General features: G+C 34.9%; 1 protein-coding gene across 3 annotated transcripts in view; it reads right to left on the bottom strand.

Moving 5' to 3' along the window:
* LOC106667468 overlaps positions 1–22,823 on the bottom strand; it is a 170,139-nt gene that overhangs the window by 78,150 nt on the left and 69,166 nt on the right. The window contains exons 1-2 of one of the 3 annotated variants that reach the window (XM_024226365.1): positions 13,572–13,664; positions 13,147–13,225 (exon numbers count right to left, since the gene is read on the bottom strand). The gene's annotated coding sequence lies outside the window, so the exon portion shown is untranslated. The other 2 variants (XM_024226364.1, XM_024226366.1) reach the window with 2 other exon arrangements.

The following is a 22,823-nucleotide window of genomic DNA, read 5'->3' as shown; positions in this document are numbered from 1 at the left end:
AAGTAGAGGCTTATTTTTCCTCGGTTCGACAGTGCTTTACTGTCTTAGATACAATCACGTAAAAGAACAATATAGAAGGAGAAAGAGGTGTAGTAATTGTGGCCAATCGCACCAAAAAGATAAACGCGAGATTTCAGTCCCAGTTTGCACTCACTGCTCAGGAAATGATAAGTCAAATGGCAGATCGTGCCCTATAAATAAAAAGTTAGTAAAAAAAAGAGAAATCTCGGGTAGAGGCTACCTCACTATGTTCAAATATTGTTACCTCTAATCGGTTCAATCTCTTACAGCGGTTAGACCTATCACTAAACAAAAATTAAAAACTACCTGTCAGAATCATCATCATTTACGGCTTTCACAAAGAATAAGTCTATCTCCGGCCTGTTTTTAGATATACAAGGCGCATATGACAATGTCGATCTGTCTATTTTGGAATCTAAGCTTTTGAACATTGGGTTATATGGAATATTCATCTGTGGCATAATGACCCTAGTCACAGGAAAATTTTGATATTAATGGAAGGCTTGAAAGCCTCAAGAGAACTTATAAGGGTTTGCCGTAGGGGGGGGGGGCTTAGCCCTCTGCTATATACCTGGTGTTTGTCTCTGATCTGGAAAGTAACCGGCTGGGTAAAGTTGGTGTACAATATGCTGATATTTGTTTATATGCAAAGAGTCAGGATCTGACCGAATGCACACAAAGTTTGAGAACAAGGACCAAAGTTTCGAGCTGATTTTTGAGTAATGGGGTTACAATATCAGCTTTGAAATTTCAACTAGATTCGGCCTGAAATCAACCCCTAATTGTAGGCATGCGACATATATGAAGAAGATATAGAACACATTTTCTTTCTACGTGCGGAACATGATGAATAAAAGCAACGACTTTTGAAATCTTTAGTGCAGTGACAGGAGATAGAAAAACCTTTTTAGCTTTAATATAGTTGTGGCTTCAGGCAGTTTAGCAGCGAATCAGTGCTTGCTCACATTTTTGAGAGAGTATAAAGTGGATATTTAAGTCAATTTGCATAAGGGGACGAATCGGCGTGGTCGCCCGGAGTCCGGATCCTGTCGAGGGAAGGTTCGAGTCTGACGGGAGGAGGATAGGGATATGTTACCCCCTGTGACCTGGGGGATGTGGACTTTTCCATGCCAATCTATATGTAATGGTTTTTATACACATCCCCGAAGGGGTCACAGTATAAAAATAAGGTTAAAATGATTGTTGGGCGTTCCCCTCCCATCCGTCTGCGGGCGGCTGGGGCGTCCTTTCTCCATGTAAAATTACTGTGGTCGGATATCGGAGGATAAGGCAAAAAAATTGGGAAGCCCATTTATCCATACTTATGACGTTACCCCGGACACGAATAATTGAATTTTTTAATGCTCTTATGAGCAACCAAACCTCATTAGCATCCTTTGCAGTATTTAACTTAACTTATAGGTTTTGGTACTGTTCTCATGCGTGTATCCTTCACTTTGTTTTATACTAAGAATTACTTTTTAAATATAACTTCTTCGCATATTCCAAGTTTGTTATTCTGAATATTTTCAATATTGAAAATAATATATCAATGGATTTTCTGCATTCCGTAAAGTAAGAGTACAGTATATTTTAAGGCTTTAAATTGTTATTTTACATATTTTTATTGTATCGTTGTATTGTTTGTCAAACAAAATAGGTGTAATAAAATTTCAAAAGTGCAATGAGTGCTTATCTGGTCGGATTAGGCATAAACCTAAAGGCTATACCCATCTTTGGGCAATAGTTAGAGCTCATATCACTAATTCAGGCGTTATTGGCTCAGTTGGAACTCCATTTAGAGGATAACTAGGCTAGGGCTGCATTTTATATGGGATTGAGAACGTTTCGAATAGGTCTCTCAACGCGTCAATATATTTATGGATTTGTAGCTTATCCTAGCCTTTTGCCATTGCGCAGATCTCAAGAAGAAATCTCACAATATTGCTCTTTTATAACTGTAACGATCATCCTAGATAGTAAATTGAATTTGTAAAGAATTAACAACACACAAAGTGCAATAATTTCAAAGAAGTCAATAATGAGTGATATTTTGCGCCTTCTGCAAAAATGAAAACGGGACGCTGCCAATTTATGTGCGACTCCCAAACTGATTACAAAGCAGCACACTCACTGAGTGCAAATACTTTGATTAAGTCTAAAATTTCTATCATTGTATAAATTCATTTTTTACATCCTACAAATATTTGTATAATTTAATCAACGTTTATAAACCCCAGCCGCAGAAAATAATTTCAATAAAGAACGAAATGTTGGCACGATGAAGAAAATGTTTTTCTAAACCCGCACACCAGACCGCATCTCCAAATAATCATTAATTAACGGTGACTAAACACCACACATTTCTACGCTGAAATTAATTATTACGGCACAAGAAATCAATGTATTGCTGTGTATATATGGACGCAGTATTTATCCGCACAAGGAAAATTGAACTCCGAATACGAAATTATCAGAATATGAAAAACAACAAAACTGAATCATTCCATTTGTTCAGTTTGTATAGACTCTGTTGTATGAAATATACAAAGAAGAATTTACGTTTTTCTAGTGACGTCGGCATTAAATTTGTTCCTTCGAGGGATTCCGAGACTCCCCATTTGTACCAATATCCCCAGAATGTCAATAGTCTGCTGTAATTCCTGTGGGAGTAAACGTGAAGAACGAGCCGAACTGAAAACATACGTTTTGATTATATTGTCACCATGTATTTCGCATACTTAAAAAGTTATAATACTTCACGGTAAAATTGTTTACCTAATTCCGATTAACGTAACTGTAAAGTAAATAACACCAGATAGATTTCAAAAGGCAATTGTTCTAAATCAGCAGTCAAACAAAAATCAACAAGGATAAATAATTTCAAATTTTATACAACAAAGGACTATATTCAACTCCACCCATCTAACATTTCTTTCATAAAAGATTCCTTCCCGATCTTGTGGCTCTCTTTAATAAAAATATCACTGTTTATACCATATGTATGTACATATTTAATAGCAGTGAGATTTTCATTATAGAATCGTGACGTACGCATGAGTGCTGTATAATATATTATTTCAATTAATTAATCTTTTTTATCTAAAGTTTTGGTTGAGATGAAAAAGTTAGTGTCACGAGCGGGATTCGAACCCATGACCTTTGGCTCAATTTGTCGCCACTCTTGATTTATCGTGACAAATGGTTAGAGCAGCGGCAAATGAAGCCGAAGGTCATGGGTTCGAATCCCGCTCGAACCACTAAAATTTTCATCTTAACCAAGAACTTATTTTTTTTTTGGCGTTATGAACTATGCATATTAGCCATGTGACAATTCGTATATGTGTGTTCAAATTTGGGGGGGGGGTTATTGTGAAAAAGGGCCAGGGGCAACGGTGGGAATCGAACCCACGACCGCGGCGTGAGAGTCTCTCATGCTAACCACTCGGCTACCGCGGTCCCCGAATAATAAATTGAAATAATTAATATGGTCAATTATAACCGCTAAACATATATGGAATACTCTATTACGTTATAAACCAAAGACACATGTATAAGTGCAATTTTTTTCTGATCAAGAGACATTTTTGTGAGTGGGTTCAGAAAATTAGAGCCGACGGCGGAAATCGAACCCAGGGCAGTGAAGTCTACGTCTGACAGGCAATTCATGGCTTGGTAAAACGATTTTTATACGATAAAATATGTGCTGAGACAAAGAACAGGATTGGCAAAAATAAATAATGTTTTAAAATATACGCCCTCTAGAAAACTTTGCTGGAAAACTAATTTCTATAAAACAATGTTTTTATTTTATTCTCTTATGAAACGTATTTCAGATCATCATTTCACACTTTATATAAATTGCATTATGCATATTTACACGTGTACAGAACAAGTTCCCCAAAAGTGAGGGCAATACGGCTAATGACTGAGAAGTTAAAACCTGTGAAACCGAGTCAGACGCTGGGCCCCGAAAAAAATGAAAAAGAGTGAAAGGATTCTTACATGATTGATAATAGGCCACATTAGCCTTACCCACGACCATCTCCTCATTGAAAAGGGTCGTAGGAACTGCCCTTTTTGTAGCTCAGTTGTAACAGTAAAACACATTTTTGAAGAATTGATTAACGCCTCACAGAATATTGTGCTAGATATGTGAAGTATTCTGAGGCATGGCAGCGACAATAAACAAAGTCTCATTGCGTATGTAAAATCAATAAATGTTTATGGGCACGTATAACCAACCACACATTGTATTCTGTACTTTTATTATGTATGAATGTATTTATTAGTCCGAATGATGAAGTATGTGACCGGCTGTTACGTAATATTGAGTACCCACCAGGCCCACCGAATTAGGTAATTTAATATGTATCTATCAAGAGAGATGTAAGAGAAGGGCTCGACGGCATCCGTTGAACCCTTCCAGTGTGAATGTATTTATCAGCGTGAGTGGTCATGAATGAGTAGGTCTGGCGAGGAATATCGAGTACTCCGCAGACTTGTCAAAAACGATTTGATTAAGTGGTGAGTGATAGAGTGGTGAAATGATGAGCAATAAAAATTCACGGTGTCTTGCCAATTATAATTAAAAAACCTTACTCGGTATGAACGTATTTATTAGCGTGAATGAAGGGTAGTTGGCGAGTTGACGCTCACCTGGTCGACTCCAGTTCAGTTAGATATAAGGGTGGGTACTCAATGGGTCATTTGTACTCTGAGACTTGCCAAACATAGGTTAGATTAAAAACTTAATATCGCGTGTAGGAAGGTTCATAAACATAATTACAGCTAATAAACATATGGATCGTCTAGTACCCACAGTATGACGGAAAAGTGATGAAAAAAAGGCTAATCAAGAGATATGTTAAAAGATTTTTATTTAATTTCCTTCCTTTACAATTTGTATGGTATGCCTTCATTACTAAAAAGCTGATTAAAAACGATTCTCAAATTGATTTTAATCAAGCTTTTAAAGCTGTGGTCGATATTTACATTTTATTTTAAGGATTACCTGGCATCGATTTAATGGAGAATTCATTTCGTGGCATAAAAACACAACGTTATTAATCGGCATAAGCCTAAACCAGTATGTAAGCACAACCGGAAAAACGGACCATTTATCGAGATTACATGAGACGTTCGAACAATGGATTAATTAATGTGAAACAGCTCAAGTTATTTTTGGGCTGAATTGTCAATTGATACGTGTTATCCTTATAAGGTTTGAGCATTATTCCTACGTATAATGAGTCAATAAGCTAGTTCCAACGGATTTATTTATAAATACCGAGAATTGATTTCCTAAGGGACCATCACGAAGAGAGGGCGGTATGGGCAGTTGGATTGAGCCAAAGTTCGCTCTTTTGCGGGTGGAGGTGGGAATGCTGAAAAGGAGCGAGATAAGCTTTATTTCAAGATTCTCTTAAGTGAGTAAACAGTGGCATTGTCTCAGTTGTACATATGTGCGACTCAGTAACGGCTTAATTCTATTTGCCCAACGAGATTAACTCCCGTGTGGAACACAACTCGTGGAATTAGGTTCTTGTCCTGAATCGAAGTGGGAAAATGAGGTAAAATTATTAAATTGCCCCCTAGTGTATGAGCTCTTGTCCACTATTTAAAATATGTTAACTTCTCTTACTGCAATCAATACTGCACTTTACTATATGTAAACGCTTATCACTCAACACAAAAAAAAATTAAGACTGGTCTTATTAGACCAACCATTAATTTTATAGAATATATATATAGAATAAATAAATATTTACGTGCTTTTAAACCCATTGGTACAATAAGATTTACATTTCACTAGTTCATATGGCTTTGTTCTTTTTAACCTTCTGACGGGGTTTCGGTTATGTAGGAGTCCAGTTTTTGTTGATTTATACTGTTAGCTTCATTCTCCATTCTTTAGTCCTAATAAAAGCTTTTTCGAAGGATTTTGGTTGAATGGTTGATGGTCCTACTGATATCACCGCTGTGTCATCTGCAAACGTTGCAATTTGTACTCATCTATTTTCGGAAAATCACTGGTGTATAATAAGTAAAGAAGTGGACCTAATATCCTACCTTGTGGCACTTGTGCATTTAAGTTTTTTAATTTTGAATATTGATCTTATTGTTTGACTCTAAACAGTCTGTCAGTTAGGTAGGAACTGATAATAGCTTGCTTTGGTAGTATTCATTTTACTTGAGTCCTTCATGCCTGACCTTGCCAAAAGCTTGAGAGACATCAAGGAAGATAACAGAACAAATTTGTTTGTCTTCAAGAGAATTTTCTATTAAATCCGTTGCTCGGTAAATTTGGTCTATTGTTGAGTGTCTTGTTCGGAATCCAAATTGGTTGGGCAGGGATGTTTTTCTTTTTATCTGCAATGAGTTTTATTCTTTTTTGTAATAACTTTTTGAAAAGCTTAGGGACTGTCAGAAGTAGCGATATTGGTCTATATTATTTGACCTCGGAGTTTTTTTTAAACCACAAGGGCTTCTGTGAATTTCTAGATGCTGAGAACATATTGCAGTCTGATTGCAGCATCGCAGTTTAATCACTTTTTCGGCAATTGTTTTAGTATTTCTCCAGTGAAGTAATATGCTGGAGTCTTTTTAGCAGGTAAATTTTTAATTTGTTGTAGTGCTTCTTTAGGTGTAACTAGCTTTATATTGTTTTCATGCGGAGTTTAAAAATTTCAGCCCAAAAAATATTTCAAGAATAAATACCTACTAGTGAAACTCGTTTTTAAGAGCCCCCTTAAAAAGAGCTTTCTCTAGGTTGAAAGATCCGTTGGACAAAAGCTTGGAGTTGGGCTAAGTGAAGGCAACTAGAAAGATAATGGCAATAGAACGTTTACCGTCGTCTCGCAGAGTTCGTAGGAATTCCGATGGCAAGCTGCTTACCTGATGGAACGTCCATCATCAAGTGACACACCACGCAAAACATCCTCAGCATTAAATGACATTTTTATGTTTAAAACTTTAAATTGAGAGAACCACGATGAAAACTAAAGAAATTATTGCTTCAGAATTCAAATGAGACTGAATAAACATTTAAAATTCCATAGAAAGTAAACGTTGAAAAATAGTTTATGCTTGTTTTGAATGAGGATTAAATGTGTTTACGTCTAATTGATATTCCCAATTTAAAACATAGTATAATCAAATATTTATTGGTAAAAACAATGAGACAAATAAGGGCGGAATTTTCTTTTATCGAGAAAATGAAAAAAATCAATTGGGTGGAATTTTTCCCCTGTCTATGTATTTGCCAAAATATGCCCCCGGTTAACGGCGCGACCTGATACTAAACCATCACAACATCTTGATATGTAAGAACTGTATAATCGCGGCGCCGTGTTTCTTAGCAAAAATTAATACTTGTCGGCAAGAGAATTTTTTTATTTCACGCCAGCCTCAAAATAGAAATTTAATCGCGCTCGTACTATACTTCGTCAGTTGTATCCAATTTTTTTCAATCCAGCCAGTTTCGAACGACAAACAACCTGTCAAGGATCTCTGAACCTTTATTACAAAAGGCAAAAACCCCTCCGGCAATAAATCGGAAATTAATTTAAAAAATTATATTTTATATAGTGTTAAACTATATATTATATAGTTTATTTTCCAACAAATATTTAATTGATGACAACAAAGTTTTTTGTTCTCAGACGCTGCAAGTATGGATATGGGTATGGGCAAATATGCCCGCTGTTCGGAAAAAATATTATATTTATTATTTATAATTATTCAGAAATCGTTAGATGCGGTCTTGTGTGATGTAGGTTTCAGAAAAACATTTTCTTTATCGTGCCAACGTTTCGATCTTTATTGTGATCATCTTCAGAGCTCAAAGTGTTTGTCTTCTGTGTAATTGTGCCATTATTGCGTATCGTGTTGAGAGTGCCCCTTTATTATCTATATTTTTCTGCCATACTATATTTTTCTGCCATAATTTATTAGTTTGAAAATTAGAAAATTATAAGAGATTAATTCACGGTTAAATGGATTTGTAGTATTTTATATGGCCAAAACATAGCCGCTCTTCTCAAAAATATTATAGTTATTATTGGCATTGTTCTACCGTACGACAATATTACATTGAAAGTTAGAAAATTCTAAGAGTTTAATTCACGGTTCATTGGATTTGTTTAATATCTTATATGGCCAAAATATGCAAATATTGGCAAAGCAAGACCGCTGTTCGAGAAAATATTATATTCAATAATAATAAATAAATTAAAAAATTATAAGCGATTAATTCACGGTTAAATGGATTTTTAGTATTTTATATGGCCAAAACATCCTTACTCTTCCCAAAAATATTATAGTTATTATCTGTATTGTTCTACCATACGACAATATTTAATCGACGTTTATTAATTTGGAAATTATAAAATGATAAAAGGTTAATTCACGGTTCATTGGATTTGTTAATATTTAATATGACCAAACAAGCCCATTGTTAACGGCGCGACGTGATATTAAACCATCACAACATCTCAATATGTAATAACTGTGTACGCGGCGCCGTTTTTTTTAGCAATAAAAGTTCAAAACATTTGTAGGTGATCGGAGTGCAATAGGTCCGTAATGTCGGTAAATGTTGGCTATCGATGTATCCTGTCTACAGCTTTTTGAACTTAAATTTATAGTAATTTACCTTACAAATAAATTCAATAGAAATAACGATCACTTGGATTTATTAAACCTCGTGGAAATAAGGTAAAACTAATACAACGGGCAGAGAAAAAGTACTTCACCACTTTTTGGAATGACTGCTTTCACTTCAAGAATAGCCCACGCATTCGGAATTAAAAGAGTTCTATAATTAAATTGTTCGTCCGGGAGAGAATTTCCAAGGCATCTGCAGGTTTTAATGTACCCAGTGTTTCTCACACAAAGGTCCGCCCTGCCTCGGATTTCTGACATATTTCAAAGATAACAAACGTGCCTCGCACATGTTTGAACTCAGCCCATGTGTGAGCAGTTTTAATTAGATTCAAACAAATTCGTTTAATATCTAGGATTGGCGGTAAATTTGATAATGGTTCTGAACGGAGAAAATTAATCTTGTCCTTTGACTTTGCTAAAAGAGATAACGGCTTAGGTAACATTTGCAAAAAACGTCTCATAGAAGTTGAGTTTGTATGACGAATGTATTACTGAACACTAATTTTAATAAAAACAATGACCCGCGCTAAGTTCATAGAATAGTACTGTCGTATATCTGAGAAATAGAAGCTATGTAATGAGAAATCCATCTGTAGGCAAGACTAGGAAAGATGAATGATTTTATACCTTTCTAACTAAAGATAGGCGGATGCTTACTGGTGGCACAGGCTTTGGCGCTTTGTAGGACGAATAACATTTGAGTAGGGAGTACTGATATCCTTTAAATATTAAAAGAAAATCATCCGGAGGCAATCCCTACAATAACTGGGAAACAATAAATAGCGAGTTTGTAATAATTCTATTAATTTTAAAAAAATTAACATATATATTCTTGTTAGTTGAATAAAACAAATTGTATATTGTAGATTTGTGTATTGTGAACAATATTATTGTGAGAATGAGTCACCGAGGTCACCGGCAAGTGGATATCGATGGGGCAGTTGGCGTTTCACATAGTGGTCTCCCGAGAGACCGGAAGTGCCAATATGAGGTCTCGATCCCGAGAGACTGGAAGTGCCAATATGAGGTCTAGTGGTGATCTCAGCGCATTACGAGACGCTAAGGGAGGACAGAAGTACTGTCATTGTTGCAAGACGGAACCCTTTCCACAGTGTCCCAAGTACAAGATGTTTTTTCTGTCGTGTAAGTTCCAGTTTCTTCTGCTATCAATATTCAGACAGAAACGCGACTCAACAGTAAACATAACAGCATTGGTGTTCTCTTGAAGGTACTCGCTGTACCATATTCTCCTGAGTTGCTGGTGGGGGGCTTTTCCTGCAGGTCTTCTTGCGTCCAACAATGCGTCTATGATGTCTGGCATTGTCTTCCTGAAGTAGAAAATCTCTACCAATGAGATTCCTGGTTTGAGGGATGTATTCTTCGATAATTTCTTGGACATAACGGAGGTTGCCTTCAACAATATGGAGTCCAGCTCGACGCTCCAGTGTAAATCCCATTCCAGACACCGCCTTTTCCGAACCACTGAAAAGAGCACAAACTCATTGGGCATAGTACGCATCCCCTGTTCTTGGTAGACTCTTGGAGGTTATGAAATTTCTTTCCATAAATGTTGCAGCGCTGCTCTGAGTTGTTGAAGGTCAACTGGCTGCGGATGGTGATCGAAAAGCTTTCTCTGCAATGCTTCCCACATGTGCTCAATGGGATGGAGGTCTGTAGATAATGGGGAAAGGGGCAGATGAGAAATTTCCAAGTTTTCTGGACATTGATGAACAACTCTACCTCTATGAGGTATGGCATTGTTTTCCAGTAATCGCAAATCCCTGGCAAAGAGATTCCTGGTTTGAGGTGTGTATTCCTCGATACTTTCTTGAACATAACGGACTGCAATGAGGTTGCCTTCAACAATATGGAGTCCAGTTCCTTCTCCAGTGCAAACCCCATCCCAGATCATTACACCGCCTCCTCCAAACTGCACTGAATGAAGCACAAACTGGGGCATTGTACGCATCCCCTGTTCTCGGAGCCTGCTATCAATTATACAAACAGAAATGCGACTCATCAGTAAATAACAGCATTCCAATTGGTGTTCTCTTCTAGGCACTTTCTGCATCATATTCTCTATTATTATTTGTTACGTGTAGCGTAGAAGGCAGCGTGCTCAACTCCGACACGCAGACACAGACACACAGACACACAGACACAGAGAGAGAGAGAGAGAGAGAGAGAGAGAGAGACATAATGTTACATGTAAACAGTTAATAAGATTGTTAATTGTTAATCATACCAAACTGCTCAAAAATGAATAGATTTATTGCCAATTTTGTAGTATTTATTTTCCCAATTTTTGTTTTATTTTTATTATAAATTGCATTAAAATTGATATAGAAATTATTATGTTTTTTCTGAAGGAAAATTTAATTAAGGGCTTTTAAAAAATCACAAAAAATATTTTACTTTCATAATTTTGTTTATTGGATACAATAATTTTTTTAAACCATTAATACCGTGTATGCCTCTGCTCTCTAATCTATGCACCTGTTAGGCAGACGTTTAATAAGGTTGTCACTAATTTCATAAGGAATTTCACTTCATAAATGTTGCAGCGCTGCACTGAATTGTTGAAGGTCAATTGGCTTGGTGATGGAAAAGCTTTCTCTGCATGCTCAATGGAATGGAGGTCTGTAGATAATGGGGAAAGGGGCAGATGAGAAATTTCCAAGTTTTCTGGACATTGATGAACAACTCTACCTCTATGAGGTATGGCATTGTTTTCCAGTAATCGCAAATCCCTGGCAAAGAGATTCCTGGTTTGAGGTGTGTATTCCTCGATACTTTCTTGAACATAACGGACTGCAATGAGGTTGCCTTCAACAATATGGAGTCCAGTTCCTTCTCCAGTGCAAACCCCATCCCAGATCATTACACCGCCTCCTCCAAACTGCACTGAATGAAGCACAAACTGGGGCATTGTACGCATCCCCTGTTCTCGGAGCCTGCTATCAATTATACAAACAGAAATGCGACTCATCAGTAAATAACAGCATTCCAATTGGTGTTCTCTTCTAGGCACTTTCTGCATCATATTCTCCTGAGTTACTGGTGGTGGGCTGTTGTTGCAGGTTGTCTCAAAGGGGTATAAGATGTTGATAAAGGCCTTGCCAAAACATGTTGTACTCCATTTCTAATCTGGCGGGCACTATGGAAAGGGTTCCTTCTTGCAGCAATGGCAATATTTCTGTCCTCCCTTAGGATCGTACTGCGCTGAGATCCACTACCAGGCCTCCTATTGGCACTTCCAGTAAATTCCACGAATTCGGCTAAGCCCCGAGTGAGACGCTTTGAGAAACACCAACTACCTCTGCAATATCCACTTGCCAGTGACCTGCGTGACTCATTCTCACAATAATATTGCAAACTTTTAGTTCAAGAGAGGTTAAAAAGATTAAAATGGAGAAAAGATGTTTGTTTACAAAATGATTTGTCTTCATATTTACTATTCTTAAGTAAAATCCGTTATTAAAAATGAGGTTTAACAATTTTTTTTGTTTTGGTTTGTATTTTTTATTTTGTATTATCCACCTAACAAAAGTAAAGAAAATTAATAAAATAAGAATAAATTACAAATTACCCTATTCATTTTTGCCAAGTTTATTTTATATTATAATACCCAGATATTATTTGTACCCCTCTCCTTGAATCCACTTAAAAATTTCTACACTCAGTTGAGCGTATAAGAAATTCCCGCCGGGGTTGATAAAACCTCTGCTGTTGTTTAACCTCGTTTTAAAAAAAAAATAAATAAAAAAAAGTATTGCTATAGGTTTGGAGTTGGATCCTTCCATGTCAAAATTTAAATGATCAATAAATCTTAAACCAACTTACATAAAATTTGTAATATGCTAATGGATATTTCTTAAAGTTTCTATTAAATTCATCCGATCCATTTAATTTTTTAACTACATTATAAATGGTATATCTTGATGAGCGTGAACAATTAAAAAATTCAGTTAGTATTTATTTCTATTGCTTTTACGTATAAGAAGAAATAAAAATTAAAGATAAAAAAAAACCAACAGACTTTGCTGTAAGACTGTTAGATCTTTAGTACTTTTTCACTTTTTAGACCATTATAATATATATATATATATACACACGTTTTGGTAAAAATTAAATTTTCTCAAATTAGCAACTAGATAAGAAAGAAAAAATAGGAAATATAACAAGAAAGTTATTTATTATCATATTTTACTGAGCAATAAGTCTAAAATTTAGTACTTATTTCTGTGAATATTTCTGTTGTTCTAAATTTTCATTGTCTTGGATACCAAGTTGTTTTTGATGCCTGTTTTTGTACATTTATGGAGTCCTCTTGACGCGATTGTTATTTTTTTTAAATAGTTTATAATTGGTAATCGGAAGGCGTATTGTAACTCTCCGTGTCTTCCTCTCTGCCTGCTAAGGTTGCAGATAAGTTTAAGAAATCAAATCATGCGGTACCTTGATAATGTGTCCTGTCCGGGCTCTGGCCAACACCTCTGGAGGCGACTTCCTCTTATCTCGGAGTCAAGGGGCACCCCTGCACAATCGTAATAATAATATATTAAACCACTGTCTCTGTTATATAAAATTATTTAGAAAGATTCATACTGAAAAATAACGTTTAGCAAAATGTAAAACTCGTTGACATCACAAATAAAAATTATTGTCTCGACTGAATTGAGGTCTTTTAAATTCAGATTCGAAGATTTGCGAGAGCAGCAGCACAAATCCGATTAGCTGGGGGGATTGGGAAGTCTAATCCTCTACGTATAACCAAAAATATCGGAAACATTTTTCATGTATGTTTTATGAAACGTAACTTTAGGAAAATCAGATGGTTTTTTCTATAAAAACAAAAAAATATATATATATATAACGTGTACCTTAAATATGTATAAACTCTATAATGGTTTATCGACGAGATGTGGGTTGCAAATCGAAAGCGGAACGAAGACGATCGGTTGGGTGTCGCTGCTTGTTACCCTGGTTTTCGGCGTTCAAAACTTGATCATAAACTATTGCGTCGAACCGTCCACATTCACAATCAGCATGGATGAAGAGAGAAATGAAGATCAAAGAAAACACGCCCGTCACGCGAGTATCTATCTTTTTGTAATATTTATCTTGCAAGCCATTTGCAACATTTTCCTCCTTTTCTCCATACAATCCAAGTCAGAACGATGTATATCGGTGTGGACCCTCTTTCTTCTCTTTATAAAAGCCATAGTGCTCATTACGCCCCTCGCTTTCATCCTTCTAGCTCTGACCAACTTCCTACCGGCTAAATACGTCCTTATAGTCGTTCTGTTGATAGTAATGATGCAACTAATAAAGTGCTGCTTCATCTGTATCGCGGCCAGCTTCTGTATGCAAGCGTTTTCCACTATTGAGCTCGGCAATGTCAATCCGAAGAATCAACGCAATTTCTAGGTATATTTACGACAAAAAATTCAATTATTAAACTTTATAATATTATTTTTTACCACATGATTCTTATTTTACATATTATACTATCAGTTATCATATTACTTTTGTAATTTTTTTAAACAAATTATCTTGGTAAATGTCAAATTTGAAAACAATTTGAGTAATTTATTAAAAGCCGTTAAGTAATTATAGACAGGGCTGGCTCCTCAGACTCGAGATAACATTGATATGCGGGGGGGCAATAGTTAAATCCATGATATTGACTCATCAGTCTAGTCATATCACGGTTCGAATCTCAACATAATTTTTAGCTAATCATAATTTACAATAGTTACAATAAAAAAAACACTAATTGATAACACAAAATTAGTATGCCTATAAAATAATGATGATCTAAATTGACCGAATCCCCATTTGCGCTTTCTCTTTTATCCTTGTTACGAGGAGTCTTCAAGAGTCAATGTTCCATTGTTTCTGGAATACTGAAAACTAGTATTTAGAGGCTTTCTGCAGCCAATTTAGATCCATTCAATCTACAACTACTAGATGAGGCGATTGTCCGTGTTTAATTTGTCTTGCAGCAATTTTACTTTAATAAATAACGACAATGGTTATGCATAGGCGATAACTTTGAGGACATTCGAGGTTTTATCCTTTCTTGGATTTCAGTAAAGCTATCCTCTGACTTTGGTTTTCTTTTCAGGTTTGGTGTCCAGGATGCGCCTCTTTAAGTTTGGGATGGTGCCAGAATGGTGGAATGCCAGAAGTTAATAAAAAGGAAAATTAATCAACTCTTTCATTCAATATGCTATCTATCACTCGAAAAGTACTAACAAAGACTTTTAACCTAAGGTCATACAACTTCATAGGATATGGGATGTATCTACTACGAATGAGAGTATAAGGACAGGTCAAAAATTAACAAATGTAATATATTGATCAGATTTAATCAATGGGTATTTAAGACTAAAAATACGTGTAAACAAAAAACAGCTGTTAAATTTATGACTGCCATGTTGGTTACCTACGCTAACGGATAGCAACGTGACTACATTTTCTACCTAACCCTAACATTGGCCCTGGCCTGTTAGATCGAGCAATGTTAACTATCCGGTTCTTACAAGTCTACGTCATCATATTTCTCGATCTAACAGGAGTTAACAAGATTAACGGAAAGATCGTGAATACCCCTACTATATAGTTGGCTCAATAACATTTTCTATCTTGTGATTCTTACTTGACAAAATTGTACCTCATAGCCTCTCATATTTTGCTTTTCCAGCTATTTGATCAATGAATGGGGTCGTAAGTTTACTTTGAGCCTTGGTGTATGACCTTTTTCATCTGATATCCTCAGGTTTGACTCCTTACACAATTTTACTATAGTTTTCACTAATTTAGTTCTTTCCTGGAGCCCTTTTTTAGTGTTCGCTTATTTCTACAACGTCATCTACGAAAAACCACGATTTTTACCCCTATTTCTTCTAGGATTTCCAGTAAACTATTCAAAACAACATTTCAAAACACTTGACCTCACGCAGACGCTTGCGAGCACCTGTAACCTCTTGGAACGAAGAACTTCTTGTTCTCAATAATCACTGAATTCATCTGAATCTCCAAAAGTTATTAAAATTCGCTTTCTATTTTCTCTTTCCAAGTATCTCACTTTTGCGCTTACATTCTCGTATTTATTCTGAAAATCAGTTATTGACTCTAATAGATTTTTAATGGGTATATCAAACCCAAAGAGAATTTATTAAACAGTCAATAGTCGTCCACACAGAACGAAACCATTGTTTGAGTATTGCTTATTGCCTTGTGAATTAATGATAGGGAAAATATCAATACGTTACAAAAATGTTAAAATTCATGTATGAGCTACATCTTCAATTGAAAACCATTTGAGCATGTAACATCATACAATGTTAAACTGAATTGGCTGACAGTTAGGGAAAGAGTTATGCTCAAAACAGTAACAGCTGCTCAAAAAAAAAAAAAAAGTAAAAAAACCGAGTTATCTATACAGAAAATAATAATTTTTAGCGTCAAATACCAGAAGAATTAACCTCTTACAAATTCTTAAATAATCTGTGTACAAATAGCTATTTCTAGTAGGAATGAACATCGATAAAAAAACATCGATGGCCGCCATCGATTAAACATCGGAACCTCACCATCGATGGTGGTCGACCATCGACTCTATAGTCTGCACATCGATGGTTTTTTGAGTAATCATTACTCAAACCATAAATTATTTTCATATGCATACATTATTTTTATGTCCCACTTTAGAAACATAAGCTAATTTGTCAAATTTCGCCTTTTCTAAACCTTCATTAGGGACTTGATTAATAATTAATTAATTTTTTAAATAACATTTATTAGGAATCTTTTTGCTTTTGGTTTCATTTATAGTTGTGTATAGATCTCTCGGACTCTTTTAAATAAAATACGTCTATTGTTAAATTATTTTGTGCCTGCAAATTTTATTAATTTTTTATTTTTTTTTTTAATTTTAAAATTTTATTTTTAAATTTTATTAAAAAAAAAAAAAAAAAAAAACGATGAAACACAACCGCATCTTCTCCGGAACGCAATTAAAAAAGGATAAAGTAGCTTTAAAGCCAACTTATCCTCTAAACGATTTCAGGTTTTCAAAATAATCTGTCCATTTTTGGAAAATAATCGTTCAGAGGGAACAGATGTGCCACTAAGGCATCAAATTAAACAACTCCTGACAGGTTCTGATAGGTCACATTCATATCAGAAGAATACTGGTCATTCCCTATTCACTAAATTGGAAATTATGAAAAACTGAAAAAGTTTATAATCGACAGCCCATCGATGGCCAAAAAACAACGACACAGTAGCATCGATGTTGAAAACATCGATTATCGATGCTCATTCCTACTTTTTAGTAGGTAAGCTTTTTCAACCGGCGAAAATTTTGGTGTGGACAATTCTAATTTAAGTTAACAACCTTACCTTACACCCAATATTCACAACATATATTGTCGTTATATTGCCGATGAGTGTTCGTGTAAATCATTAAAATCACAGATTCTAGTACAAAAAACATCTACATCCCTAGTGATTTTAAAAATAATCCTTAACAACCCCATAAAAACTTGCAAAATTAGTGGTTAACTTGTTTCAAATGTGTAATTTACACATTCCTAATTCCCATACTGTGCTACGTAAGCATTTAAAATGTTCCTAGGCCGTTGTCTGATAGATTTGTTGTTACAGCGCAGTTGTCAAACGGTCATACGAGTCGAACAAGGTTATTCGTTCCTATTAGGCAACCATTTTGCGTATAGTCTTAATATATATTTTTAAAAAAAGCTCCATTTCTATAATATGTATATATACATATACAAAACACGTTAGGAGATAACAGTAGCTTACAATTTTTAATAAATAAAACAAACAATTAAAGATAGATTTTGATCAATTATATTTTCCATAATGGTGAGAAAACATAAATCATTAAAAGCCAAACATATAAGTTTGTTAAATTCAACATCTATTAAAATTAAAATGTGAACGGCTGATGAATTTTTTATTCAGACCTTCCTGTTTATATCGTACAAGTACTTGTCACGATATTTTTCTTACGTAAATGTTTCCCTTTGTTACGTAACTTTTTTTTTCTTGTTTATGAGATTATGTAATTTATTGAAGTGATTTCTTTTCATCCGGAAACACGAAGTTAGGAAATTTTGTACTTATGCAAATGGTGTCTTTTAATAATGCACTCGATTATGTAGGTGTAAATATAACAATGAAAATATCCTTATTTATCTTAGTATAAATTTAAGTTTCGGTGCACGGAAACGAGCCTATCTCGTCTCGGTTGACTATATACCAACTAAGTTACGCGTAGTAGAAGGGTGTTGCTGATGTTTGAATGGAAAACAGGGTCGAAGCCGGGTTGTGTAGACCCCACTACAACTTGCTGTTAGGAAATGTAACAAGTCAGTTTGAATTCATCCACACTTACCTCGCAGGAGAATTATAAAAGGCAAATTTTTGAGCTTAAAATATGTTCATCATAATGTTATTGAAATTCTTTTACACATTCGTTACACAGGGTTCCTTTGTAGACGGCCCGGCTGAATTTCTCTTGCTACCAAAAAATAAATTTAAAAAAATAAAATATATGTTTAATATTTTTTAGTATAGTTTCAATTTTTTTTTTTTTTTGAGTATCTCAAGCTCAGTTCAATGACAAAATTTTTAACTACTACCCTATACATCCTGACACATCGTATTAAAGGATTTGTTACACTGAAACAATGGTATACATTCGGATTTCACATTGGTGAAAAAATGACAAAGCCATGGCAAAAAGAAATCAGTGACAAAGTCATGGCAAAAAGAAACCAGTGACAAAGTCATGGCAAAAAGAAACCAGTGACAAAGTCATGGCAAAAAGAAACGAATGACAAAGTTATGGCAAAAAGAAACCAATGACAAAGTCATGGCAAAAAGAAACCAGTGACAAAGTCATGGCAAAAAGAAACCAGTGACAAAGTCATGGCAAAAAGAAACCAGTGGCAAAGTCATGACAAAAAGAAACGAATGACAAAGTCATGGCAAAAAGAAACGAATGACAAAGTCATGGCAAAAAGAAACCAGTGGCAAAGTCATGGCAAAAAGAAACCAGTGCCAAAGTCATGGCAAAAAGAAACCAATGACAAAGTGATGGCAAAAAGAAACTAGTGACAAAGTCATGGCAAAAAGAAATCAGTGACAAAGTCATGACAAAAAGAAACCAATGACAAAGTGATGGCAAAAAGAAACTAGTGACAAAGTCATGGCAAAAAGAAACCAATGACAAAGTGATGGCAAAAAGAAACTAGTGACAAAGTCATGGCAAAAAGAAATCAGTGACAAAGTCATGACAAAAAGAAACCAATGACAAAGTGATGGCAAAAAGAAACTAGTGACAAAGTCATGGCAAAAAGAAACCAATGACAAAGTGATGGCAAAAAGAAACTAGTGACAAAGTCATGGCAAAAAGAAATCAGTGACAAAGTCATGACAAAAAGAAACCAGTGCCAAAGTCATGGCAAAAAGAAACTAGTGACAAAGTGATGGCAAAAAGAAACCAGTGACAAAGTCATGGCAAAAAGAAACCAATGACAAAGTGATGGCAAAAAGAATCCAGTGACAAAGTCATGACAAAAAGAAACCAGTGCCAAAGTCATGGCAAAAAGAAATCTATGACAAAGTGATGGTAAAAAGAAACCGCAGCTTCATTTCGACGAAGAGATATCACTGTATTATTTCATATAACATTTATTTTACTGTATTAATCTATTTACGTTTTCGTAGTCAATTGACTACCAAAACGTGAATAAATTAATACTTCAAAAGTAAAAGAAGTATCACTTCATTAAATACCTCCCCGTGGCCAGTTCATAAGTCGCTGAGAATCCTATCCGATTACACGACATTTGAAAATGGCGAAAACAGAGAAAATTCGAACGGTTGTAGGTTGAGATGGAGAGTTGGTGTTCGAGAGGATCGGAGTCACGATAGCTTAAGTGGTAGAGTAGTGGAGTATTTAACCGAAGGTCGTGGGTTCGAATCCCGCTCGTGACACTGACATTTTTATCTCAACCAAGACCTTAGAAAGAATAATTAATTGATTGAAAGATTTTACTGTATGTTCTCGAAAATCCGAATTCCAATCTCCAAAACGTTTGGATTTTAAACGGCCCCAGAGAAAATAGTCGAGTGGAATTAAATCGGGTGACCGAGGAGGCCAACAGCTCGGGCTATGATTCTCCTCAGGAAGTGACGATTCAAATAACATCTCACCTTAAAGAATTGTGTACGTGGCATCCATCTAGCTGGAAAATCAGTCGTTGTTGCAGAAAAACATCGACTAACAGTGTTGGTAAACGCTCCCTAAAAAAATTGAGGAACTGAGCACCATTTAAATTTTCTTCGTAGAAATAAGGCCCAATTAATTTACTTCCGAGAACTCCACACCAAACGTTGATATTGCTAACAACCTGATGATTACATAAGTAAGAAATTCTCGGATTTTCCTCTGCCCATGTTTGAAATTCCAACGATTTAGTATGCCATTAGAGGTGAACTTGGATTCAATAGTCCATGTATGGAAGAACGTTTTCTTCACCATCACAAATCGAAATTTATGCAAGGAAAGTTAGACGCCTGTCATTATCTAAGTCCTGATGTCCCTGGACGGGTTGAGAGCGACGGCTTAAAATTGCAAATCGGGAGAAAATTTCTAATTTTATTTTATTTTTTGTTTAAACCTGAAACCCTTCAAACATTTCGGAGACAGGAATTCGGATTTTCGCGAACATACAGTAAAACAGCTCCTCGTCGAAATTACACTGCCGGTTTCTTTTTGCCAGTTGTCATTTTTTGACCAATTTAAAATCCAATTACATCATTGCTTTCAGCACAAAAAATCCTTTAAACCAATGTGTGTGAATGCATATGGGCGTATTTGAAATTTTGAAGTTGAATTGGGCCTGATGCCCTGTATAATGTTTCTCTCAAAAAAGGTAAAAATTTGAAACTAGTCTAAAAAATATTAAAGACGTATTTTTTCTTTTATTGATATCGTCATTGGTTTAAGAGAAATCCAACCGGGCCGTCTACAAATGACACCCGGTATAAATACAAGTTATTCAAACATATTATGAAACTGGAAGTTTTCTCTTTATCTTCATCAAGGAAAATTTATCTTGCTGAAATTTTTTCAACATCTCTCAACAAGTTGAAAGAAACCATATTGTCTAATTATAAACTTGAGTGCTTTTTTCGTTTTACTTAAACCTAATTTATTTGCTACTATTCTTTTTTGGTTGTTTTATATTTCTTGGTGATAAAAGAACCCCAAGAAAGAGGCTAATTTAAGCTATGATTTTATGCGTCATAAAACAAAGTATGATACTTATTGAAAATGTTGTTTACCTGACTTTTGTTTGGTGCAATTGTGGAAATAACGTAAAACGTAATTAAAACGTAAATGACAATATTGATAACAAATACATTTATTTTACTCAAAATGTAAAGTAAAAATAAATTTCTAAGTAATCTGGTTTGCGTTATGCTGAATCCGAAAAAACTAAAATAAATGTAAAAAGTATTGATTGCCAGTTAACAATTTTTTTTTCAAAATATTTGTATCATTATTTAAATTATGCTGAATTATTATATATATATATATATATATACAAATATACATATACATATAAAATGAAATGCATACAATTCAGTAGGAAGAGTTTGGATGGTTGTTTTTTCGATACGCTTTTCATACTTTATTTGTAATATTTTTTACGGGGTTAATTTACATCAATCGTCCTTTGGATTCGAATTCAGGGCCGCGGAAATTTGAACCTGGGACCTTCCAGTGATGACCCGCTATGTCAATGCGACCACTACAGCTTTGTACATTTTGCACTTATACCTGAAACAAAATAAAGGGCGTACGTCAAGCTATAAATAGGATGAAAATCAATCAAATCCCATCGACTAATTCTATCAGCACCCCGGAAAGCCTCGTTGTTCGATCGTTTATGGCAAATTATCTAAATTTGGATGAAATAATGAAATCTGAAAATACGCAGAATGGTTTCTGTCAAATACAAACTGTCCTGACGACTATATGGTTCGATGCAAGAGATTTAACTAATAAATCAGAACTCGCATAGAATATTTCTATCATTATTGATAGATGAGAAAACCATCCTGTATCAACGGACATAGACCGTATGATCAACTAACAGTACAATGGATCTTATCGAAATTTAATTTTACTACTAAAAGTAACAATTATTTGGTTTGTAACAGACGAGAACCTGAATTAATGTAAGCCAAATTAAACGAGTTCAGAAATTCATTAGTTTTAATTTTTTTAATTTATGATGATGGTTTGAAGAAAATTCATCAAAACACCGGAAAATCATTTAGCTAAAATGAATTTAACTAACAATTTATAATTGTTTGGCTGATAATAACTCATTAAGAGCAAAACCAGGTAAAAAAATTGTCAGTTAAAATTTAATTTAATTAAAACAGCGAGTATAAAAGAATACTTTCTCATCTAAAATATCGAAATTGTACTGGCTCTGAAGTATCATGACAAATATTTTTAAAAAGCAGTATAAATTTAAAACTAGACTAAAAAAAAATTAAATATGTATTTTTTTGTTTTCTTAGTAACATTATCTGCTCATTAGAAATTCAGCCGGTCCATCTAAAAAGGGCATCCTGCATAAGTGTGTATTAAATATTATTTAAATGAATGATATTACATCGGTTTCCCCTTTATACCACAAATTTGTCTAAAAACGAACAATACTATATAAATTGAGAGTAGCACATGGATAGATAATGTCAATCTTGCTATGTTTATTTTAATAACGGCATTTTTTTTAAATGTATGAGAAAACGTGCAATATTCCAGGGCAATAAATTCCGGCCAGCTGTAACTTTTGTATGTTTTATTTCACAGGAGGTGGACTCGTCTCGTGAAGTAACGCATTCAAAAGGTCACCAAGGTTTTTCCTTTAATATTTGAGAGAAGAGGGATGCTTACTGTGAATGCGCCTCTTCCCCTTACTCTCACTTCGTCTCTGAGTCGTAATCGCACGCTTGTGTCTGTGCGTTTTTTTCCCGCAGCACCTTACTCTAATGTAATTTGTTTTGCATAC

This window comes from Cimex lectularius, unplaced genomic scaffold, assembly GCF_000648675.2.
Source record: "Cimex lectularius strain Harlan isolate CLEC.00 unplaced genomic scaffold, Clec_2.1 scaffold171, whole genome shotgun sequence".
Lineage (NCBI taxonomy): Eukaryota > Metazoa > Arthropoda > Insecta > Hemiptera > Cimicidae > Cimex > Cimex lectularius.
Note: the sequence above shows the minus strand (reverse complement) of the source record. Positions and strands in the feature narration are given on the sequence as shown.